Below are 10,464 nucleotides of genomic sequence, written 5' to 3' on the forward strand. Positions count from 1 at the left end.
GCTGGAATCGACTTGAGGGCAACAGGATCTCTGAGTGATGTAAATGCAGGTTATTTTAATTTCTTCTTCATACTCTCTAATATATTATTTTTGTAATCAGGAAAATCATGAAATTTATTTTTTTTAAATTTAAAGGAAAAAATTCAATGGATTTAGCAACCAGGAAGTCATCGTTGACCTTATTTAATTGTTCGGTCGTTCAACAAGTATTTACTGACATGGTCTTGGAGGACATCTAGCTCAGTTGGCCTAACATAGTTTATAAAGAAAATGTGCTCTATCCGACTTTGGTGAGTAGCATCTGGGGTCTTAAAAGCAGTCATCTAAAATACATCTACTGGTTCCATCCCAGCTAGACCAAACGATAATGAAGAAAACCAAAGACACAAGGAAAAGATTAGTTCAAAGGACTAGATGGTGCCTGGCTACCACCACCAACTGCTCTGACAAAGATCACAATAGAGGGTCATGGACAGAGCAGGAGAAAAATGTAGAACAAAATTCAAATTCACAAAGACCAGACCTGCTGGTCTGACAAAAACTGGAGAAACCCGGAGAGTATGGCCCCTGGACACCCTTTTAACTCAGTACACTCCTGAGATTCACCCTTCAGCCGAAGATTAGGCAGGTCTATAGGGCAAACGATAATACATGTGAGGAACGTGCTTCTAATTCAGTTGTGTATTCAAGACTAAATGGGCACACCAGCCCAAAAGCAAAGACGAGAAGGCAGGAAGGGACAGGAAAACTGCACAATTGGAGACAGAGAACTTGGGGTGGAGAAGGGGAGAATGTTGACATGTCTTGGGGTTGACAACCAATATCACAAAATAATTTGTGTATTATTTGTTTAATGAGAAACTAATTTGCTCTGTAAACTTTCACCTAAAGCACAATTTAAAAAATTTACTGAGGACCTACTATGTGCCAGGCACTGTACTGGGCATTGGATAAACACTGATGAAAAAAATAGATACGATCCCTACAGTCATGAGGCTTGTAGTTCAGTAAGAAGACAGATAGTGAACAAATAAACCCACAAACAAATGATTACAAATGATAAATTTTGATAATTGCTATAAAGGAACAGATCAGGAGAGAGTGAAGACCTTCCTCAGGGCATGACGTTTAAGCTGGGATTGAAGGCTGAATAAGAATAGCTAGGCCTAGAGTGGAGTTCCTGGCTGGTGCAAACAGTTCACATACTCTGTTGCTAACCAAAAGCCTGGAGGTTTTGAATCCACCCAGAAGTACCTTGGAACAAAGGTCTGGTAATCTACTTCCAAAATATAAGCCACTGAAACTCCTACAGAGCACAGTTTTACTGTGAAACACACAGGGTCACCATGAGCTGGAGTCAACTCGACAGCAACTAGTGTTTTTTATGCCTAGAAAAAAGAGTAGGGAATAAATGTTCCAGGCTCTTACCCATGTACTAGGAAGAGCCCCTGAGACACAAAGGGAGGGGAAAAATGTTGTAGTTGAGATTCCTTAATAACAATTTTGCTTGGATAGTTCAAGGCAGAACTGTCCACTTTATTGTCTGGCCTTGTTTTATGAGACCATTTACTCTGATCGTTGTGTAAATTGGGTGTCATCCAACTAAGTTTTTTTCTTCTTTCTCTTCCTACTTTTAAAGTGTGACTCTTACTTGTACATATGGATGATCTGTAGTTACTTGAGGCTTAAGAGGATCAAGTTAAAGCGTGGTTGAGTGCAGACAAGAGGGAGTGGAGTGAACCTGTGAAGGCTGCCTGTGCTTGTATTTACAAGCTTGCTCCTATCAGCTGAGTCCTGTGATGGTAATGGAAAGCAAATGTTTCTGGATTATCTATTATTTGTGCATAATCCTTACCTTTTTTCTTCTGTTAACATATAAAGCAAATGTTTCTGGATTACCTATTATTTGTGGATAATCCTTACCTTTTTTCTTCTGTTTACACGAGTAACTTGCAGCTGACTTCATTTTTCTTCCTTCCTCCCTGAATTTTCATTTAGTTAGATTCTACCTTTAGGGTTTTTAAAAGCTCCTTCTATATAAGTAGACTGCAAGTCCTATTTAAATTGCTTGAGGGATGAGACAGTCTTTGGGGGGGGGGGTATAGACCTGTTTATTCACTTTGAATATAGCAGGAATAACTTGCTCCTTGGGAAGGGGTTCTTCTCTAGGCCTCTGTATAGAAAACCAAGCACAGTAACAAGGCAATGGATGAAAAGAGTTTCCCAAGGAGTCCATCACCACTCCCTGTCAGCCTGTGGTTCTAAATCACGGAGTCATAGGCTGTAAGACCTGGTATGGACCTTAGGGATTGTCTGGTCCAGAAGTCCATGAACAGAATTCAGAAGCCCATGAACTTGGATACAAAAGAAATTTCATCATTATTTTCACCAGTCTTTAACTAAAATTTAGCATTTCCTTCAATTACAAGTAGAGGCAACATACCACAATATTCCATGACCTTCTTACCAATAAGAAGTCTCAGATATTATAGTATAGTTGTTGCACATTTTTTGAAATATCGTTTATGCTTATCACTTTGAAATTTGTGGTTATTGTATATGTTAATGAATATTGTTATTCCTGTTATTGAGTATGTTAATAAAAGTACATATATTATTTTATCATAGTTTAAAAAATATTTTCGTGTCTCAATATAGTTGGTTTCCTTTGAAATCATATGGATTTTATTTTATTCATTTAAACACCTGGCTTTCAGAAAAGGACCATAGATTTCGTCATTCCACCAAAGGAGTCCTTGGCATGAAGGAGCTTAAGAATGCTTGATTGAAAACAGTCATATTTGAAATATGAATAAGTTATTAGCAATAATAATACTAGCTAACCTTATTGCATTCTGAGCACTGTCTAAGCATTTCACATATATGAATGCATTTCATTCCCATAACAATCTATAGGAAAGACACTGGAGTTCCCATTTTACACATGAGAAAACCAAGGCAACTTGGCACCTTTCCCAAGGTCACACAGCTAGATGTAGAGATGTCCAGGTCTAAGGCTGGGAGAGGTTGAGTAACATGTCCTAGTTCTTACAGAGAGTTCTGACTCACAGATCTCTATATCAACTTCCATACCACATCAAAACCTCTGAAAGTGTCAAGGAGATGATTTTTTCTCACATATTTTCCCATTTTCTAGATTCAGCTCCTTCTTGGTGTCTGGCCAACTTCTTTCTCTGGGCATCTGGAACATCTTACGTACCTGAGTTATAGTGCCAAAATGAAATTTAAAATGACCCCATAGCTTCTGGGGACCTGGTGGCATAGTGGTTAAGTGATTGGCTGCTAACTGAAAGGTCAGTGGTTCGAACCCACCAGCCACTCTGTGGGAGAAAGATGTGGGAGTCTGACTCTCTAAAGATTTAAAGCCTTGGAAACCCTATGGGGTTAGTTCTACTCTGTCCTATAAGGTTGATATGATCAAAATTGTCTCCAGGGCAATGATTTTGGCTTTGGAAGTAGCTTCTAGAGGGAAAAAATGAAAGTATAGGCAGTCCCTGTATTACGAGCGAGTTCCATTCCTAAGTCTGTCTTTAAGTTGAATTCGTACGTAAGTCTGAACAGTCAGGTAATGTTCATATCTAGCATTAACTAGTCAAATGTTTGTCTTAGTATATAGTGTACCTTGCTATGCATAAAAGACATTAAAAAAACACTTCCAGAGATACTAAAACACCTTTAACATAGTAATACAGTAATAATAATGTTTTGATATGTGTGGCAAAGAAGTGCTCATTTCTTATTATGAACCATTGTATGTACCTCGAATTTTTAATATAATAGCCTATGCGGTGGTTGGTTTGTAACTACGGGTTGTACGTAAATTGAACATTCTTAACCTGGGGACTGCCTGTGGTGATAAAATCCATTTGGCTATATGAGAACATGGGGATTTACAACACACTCAGCTGCTAACCAAAACGTCAGCAGTTCGAACTCACCAGCCGCTCCGCAGGAGAAAGATATGGCAGTCTATTTCCTAAAAGATTTATGGCCTTGGAAACTCTATGGGGCAGTTCTTCTCTGTCCTACAGGGTTGCGATAAGTCGGAATCAACTGGATGGCAATGGGCTTTGTTTTTTTTTTTTTGGTATAAGGAACAGGAGCAGCAACTAAAATTCTAAAATCCAGGTCCCATGTGTATACTGCAATCAGTGTTATCAAAATGGAATTGAAATGGAACGTCCAATGAAACCAGCTCCATTGTTTCCAAGAGCAGCCAGGAGACACCAAACCAAAACCTGTTGTCGTGGAGTCAGTTCTGACTCATAGTGACCCTATAGGATAGAGTAGAACTGCCCCACAGAGTTTCCAAGTCTGTCATCTTTACAGAAGCAGATTGCCACTTCTTTCTCCTGTAGAGGGGCTGGTGAGTTTGAACTGCCCACCTATCAGTTGGCGGCCAAGAGCTTTAACTACTATGCCACCAGGGCTCCTCCCAGGCAATAACATCAGTCCCATAACAAGCACTAGGAACAGACTGTAATCTCTCAGTAAGAACTTCCTCTGCATCAAGCATAGGGCACCAAGTGCTTCACACCTATTATCTTGTTTAACCCTCACAATTCCAGGAGCTAGCTATAGGTATCCTTAACAGACGAGTAAACTGGGGCTCGGAAAATTCAGGTTGTACCTTACCCAAAGGAGTGTACAAAGCCATGGAAACCACCGCCATGTTGTGGCTGACGCTGGGCAGTCTGCTCTTGGTTCATGCCCTTTGATTTTTCTTTTTCCCCACATGGTTTCTACTGGGTTTAGGCAGGTTCCTTTTATTTGGTACTTTAAGGACTGTCCTTTTAACACTACAAACTCCTCACTGGTCCCACACACATGCGACTTGAGCCTCAGTTGCTTCAGATGCACTCAATAAGCATCTGGCTAACAAGACAGGCCAGAATCTGATGGTCCTGGCCTGTTGCCATTTGCTGCAGGTTTGGTGAATGAGCTGTGAGAGTTAGAAGGTTCCAGAAATAAGGAGATTACCTCTGTGACCCATACTTGAGAGTCTCTACATGGTGCTGAGTTTTTAGGTTGGGGCAGAGGCATTAGTCTTGGACTTTTTTTGGAGGCGCACGCACACGAATGCTCCTTGTAGCCTTATTTGAATAGCTAAAACCTAGAAACAAACCAAATGCCCATCGACAGGTGGATGGAATACTATTCAGCCACGAAGAGGAATAATCTGTTGATACACGCCACAGCAATGGCATTACGCTAAGTCAAAGGCAGAAAAAATGCAGATGTTGGATGAATCCGGAAATCCTGGTGGTATAGTGGTTAAGAGCTATGACTGCTAATGAAAAGGTCAGCAGTTCAAATCCACCAGACACTCCTTAGAAACTCTATGGGCAGTTCTACTCTGTCCTATAGGTACGCTATGCATCAAAATCGACTTGACAGCAACAGGCTTGGTTGTTTTTGGGTGGGAGGTTGAATTCATTCATATAAAACTCCAGAAAGTGCAAAACAATCCATAGTGACAGAAAGCAGATTAGTGGTCACCTGGAGCTGGGAAGGGGTGGGGGTACAGAGAGTGGTGGGAGAGAGGGATTAGGGACGGGCATGAGAAAATGTTTGGGGAGTAATGGATATTTTTACTGTCTTGATTACGGTGAGTATTTCACAGCTGTAATTGTATGTCAAAGATCAAACTGTACCCCTTACTGAGATATGCCAATCATATCTCAGTAAAACCTTCAAAAACAAAATTAAGTGTGAAAATTAAGGGTATATATGTATGCAACTGTATAAAAAAAAAAAATACCTACACACAATTGTCAGTCATATATTTTCTCTCATAGCTATTGACTACCTCGCTAGCTAGATTTATCTATACTATTGGAGCCAACTACCTCGCAGTGTTCTGGAAATGGCCAAGTTTTCCCTGAAAAAGAGCTGCTTTCCTTCAACATAGAGAGTTAACTTGGCAAACGTTCTTTATTAAAGAGTGAAGTCAACCAAGAAATGAAATAGCAAGTTATCAGGCTCCAAATTAATGCACTTTTTTTTTTTTTATCTTATTTTGGTGGATATATATATACATATAAAACAAAATACTTGCCATCGTGACCATTTTTCTGTGTACAATTCAGTGACATTAATTATACCCATTCTGTTGTGTACCCATCACCACTACCCATTTCCAATTTTTTTTTATCACCCTTAATGAAAACTCTCTGCCCCATAAGCAATCCCCCCTCCCTCATTTCCCTCTCCTGCCTGCTCCTGGTATCTACTAGTAAACTTTGGTCTCTCTGCATTTTCCTATTCCAGATTATTTCATGTAAGTGGGACAAATACAGTATTATTTGTCCTTTTGTGTCTGACTTATTTCACTCAGTATAATATTTTCAAGGTTCATCCATATGATTGCATGTGTCAGAACTTGGTTTCTCTTTATGGCTAAATAGTACTTCATTGTAGGTACATACCACCTTTTATTTATCCATTCAACTGTTGGACACTTGGGTTGTTTTTACCTTTTGCTGTTGTGAATGATGCTACAATGAACGTTGGTGTATAAGCATCTGTTTGAGTCCTTGCTTTCAGTTCTCTGGGAGATATACCTGGGGGTAGAGTTGCTGGGTCACATGGTAATTCTGTGGTTAACTTTTTGAGGAACCACCACACTGTTTTCTACAGAAGCTACACCATTTTATAGTCCCACCAGGTCCAATATCTTCACATCCTCGCCAACGTTTGTTATTTCGCATGAAAACTGGTGCATTCTTGACAAACATTGTTTAATTACATTCTTGCAGTGTCTCCATTAGACGAATCACATGGAGACACTCCACTTCTACCATCACTTTGTTATGGGTCATTAGCTGAGGGATGCTGGGTGTCACCTTACTCCAAAACTCCAGTGCTGTCAATCTGGCCATAAAGCTGAATTCTTTTTAATTTTGGACATATGTAGCTACCACACTTTATTTACAATATATTGTCCAGAGCTGGGCGAAGATAAGTGCCTGGAAGAGGGAACACATGTGCAGCATGGAAGTCGTTGATTGCTTTAAAAACCCAGTCAGGTTGACAATGAGATGGTCTGCAACATGGGAAGCTGTGTTCAGAACTATGGACATGCGGCACTATGAGGGAGGGAACTCAGAAGCAGCCAGATCAATGGATGGATGTGGGAGACAGGCTCAATAGATTCTTCGGGTGCTTATTGCATTGCAGAAGGGGGATGATGGAGCCATGGAAGAAGCAAAGCACAGCTTTATTATCTCCATGGCTGCCCTATCAGGTTTCTATGGCTGCAAGCTGAGTCAACCCAACTTTGAGGTGTCCACCCAATGTATCTTCATGCAGAGCCTTGGAACTTGTCTTCATGTGGATCTACAAAGCCAAATGGTATTTTGTAACTTTACACAGTACTTGGAGACATTCCAGGTCACTCTTCAGAAAGGCTGGCCTCTCATTTCTACCCCCTTCTATCCTAGCCCCTGATTTTTTCTTTTTTAATTTTGATTGTGCTTTAAGTGAAAGTTTACAAATCAAGTCAGTCTCTCACATAAAAACTTATATACACCTTGCTACATACTCCCAATTACTCTCCCCCTAATGAGACAGCCTGCTCTCTCCCTCCACTCTCTCTTTTCGTGTCTGTTTCGCCAGCTTCTAAGCCCCTCTACCCTCTCATCTCCCCTCTAGGCAGGAGATGCCAACCTAGTCTCACATGTCCACCTGATCCAAAAAGCTCACTCCTCACCAGCATCCCTCTCCAACCCACTAGCCCCTGATTTTTAATCTTGGCGTCCTAAGAGAAGTTTCTGAAAATTTACAACACCTAGGGAACACACAGAAACCCTGGTGGCGTAGTGGTTAAGTGCTATGGCTGCTATCCAAGAGGTCGGCAGTTTGAATCCACCAGGCGCTCCTTGGAAACTCTATGGGGCAGTTCTACTCTGTCCTGTAGGGTCGCTGTGAGTCGGAATTGACTCACCGGCAGTGGTTTTGGTTTTGGTTGTTTAGGGAACACACGTCTGTGGACACACATCTGTGGTATATGTTGACTCCAGTTCAGGCAGGATAACTGGCTCTTTGCCATAACTTCTAAGTGTCAAGACACATTTTCACTATTGTACACAATGTGCTGTTCATTGAGCCCAGGCCCACCAGTGACTCATCTCCTGCTTAGGTCCTCAACTCCTCCATTCCTGGATTTGTTTTCATCCATTCAGTCACAAGCCAACCAGGCATAGCCACCGTGTTGTAAATGTCCATTTGACTCCTCTTAGCACACAGTTAGTGAATAATCAATACTAAATAACATCAATTTTCTTTTTCATAAAGCTTTGAAATTTGCCTCTGAAGCATCAAAATCTTAGAATCTATATCTTCAGTTAATTCACAAATTCAACAAACATGTATTAATGGCCCATTAGGTCCCAGGCTCAAGGTGTAAACAAGTAGACAGTCTTTTCGTCAGGGAGCTGATGCACTTTGCTGGATTCGGCTTTGTCTAAATGAAAAGTGCCACTCATACGTTCTTTTCTAACACCTAAGGACTGAGTCAGTTTTCACACCAACAGGTGCCTTGACTTCAGTGACATTTTTTGAGTAACTCTGTTTAAAAAGCTTTGACAATTCTCTACGTATCGGATGAAAAGGTGTTACTTCCAAGGAAAGCAGAAATTAACATCTAGAAACAGTACAGAATCGTGGAGGGATCAGGTTTAGAGCTAAGCAGTCTGGGTTAGGGATGGGGCAGAAGGCAGAGCCTTGGTTTGCTTGTCTTTGAAACGGGAATGGTAACACTTACCTTTTGGTGTTATTGTAAGGTTTTATGTTTTTTTTTTTTTTTTAAAGTGAGCAAAGCACCTGGCTTTCATGGTTGCTAAAAACCTGATGCCATCAAGTCGATTTCGACTCATAGCAACCCTATAGGACAGAGTAGAACTGCCCCATAAGGTTTCCAAGGAGCGGCTGGTGGAATCAAACTGCCAACCTTTTGGTTAGCAGCCGTAGCTCTTAACCATTACGCCATCAGAGTTTCCATCATGTTGCTAAAGTAGGTGTCAAATACAGAAAAAATAAATTTAAGTCAATCCCAACTCATGGTGACTCCATGTGCGTCAGAGCACAACTGTGCTCCATGGGGTTTTTAATGGCTTATTTTTGGAAATAGATCGGGAGGCCTTTCTTCTGAGGCACCTCTCGTTGGACTTAAACTTCCAACCTTTCAGTTAGCAGCTGAGTGCGTTAACCATTTGCACTATTCAGGAACTTTTGCACAGGACTAGCTGTGGGCAAAACTTCAAAGACAGGCCTTTGGCCTCCTCTCGTGTCTGTTTTCAAACTTCCTGGTGTCTGGCTCTTTCCAGCTCCCGTTATCTGATCCCGGGGCCTTCCTTTGGCCTTCCAACTGGCCACTGGCCGGCACCTCCCTAGGTCAGGCCTCTCATTCCATTCATCCAAAATGATCTGTCTGCTTCCTCTTCTCCCTCCTCCCTCATTTCCTCCGTGTGACAGAAATCGGGTGGGCTTTCCAGAGGAAAGTCCTGTGTGAATTCACATCCAGGTATGAACAGCTGTGCCTTCGGGAATTTGCATTTTCAAGGAGGAATTCCAGGCAGCAGAGGGGAGACTCTCGCCTCGTAGGAGGGCTTGTCTAGCCCCCTTCCTGGGATTGAGTTGCCTGAAATTACAGCTTTACAACAAGCAGCACTTAGGAGCAGTTTTATACTCAGGTTAAGACGCCCTTCTTTAAAGCAGAACGGGATTTCAGATTTACCATCAATGACCCCAGGAAAATTTGAGGGTTCGACCCATAGCTTCAGGTTTTAATACAACAGGGGCTGGAGAGTGAGCGACAACAGGAAACTTGGGGCCTCATTCCAGACACCCTAGCCCCATTTTCTCCTCAAAAAATAAAAAGAAAAAACACCTCCAGAGTGAAGCCAACTGAAGCTCACAGCTAACCAAGGGTCAGATATTTTAATTTATTATAGACTCTGAAAATTTTCTGAGATTTTTGGAGATAGGTATAGGCTAAAGATATGAAAAGGATAAGCACTTCTGAAGAAAAAAACTTTATTATGATTGTCAATCGTAGTCACCATTGAAATTTGCATTTAAAGGGGAATGGACAACAATCTAACTAGTAAGCATATTCTAGTGATGGCGGGAGATAGAGAAGCGCTTTACCTTGGAGAGGAGGGGCTTTTAGGATTAATAACTGTCTCTATGAATTTAAAAGGTGATTTTAAAGACTGTGAAGACCCAGCTATTCTCCCTTAACGCAGAGGCAGAAATAAATCGACTTCACTTTCTGCTGGGCATATTAGGTAGAAATATTGGGGTTATGGAAACCCTGGTGGCACAGTGGTTAAGAGCTAGTTGCTAACCAAAAAGGTCAGCAGTTCGAATCTGCCAGGCGCTCCTTGGAAACTCTATGGGGCAGCTCTACTCTGTCCTATAGGGTCGCTATGAGTTGGAATT

The sequence above is a fragment of the Loxodonta africana genome, chromosome 15 (assembly GCF_030014295.1).
Source record: "Loxodonta africana isolate mLoxAfr1 chromosome 15, mLoxAfr1.hap2, whole genome shotgun sequence".
Taxonomy (NCBI): Eukaryota; Metazoa; Chordata; class Mammalia; order Proboscidea; family Elephantidae; genus Loxodonta; species Loxodonta africana.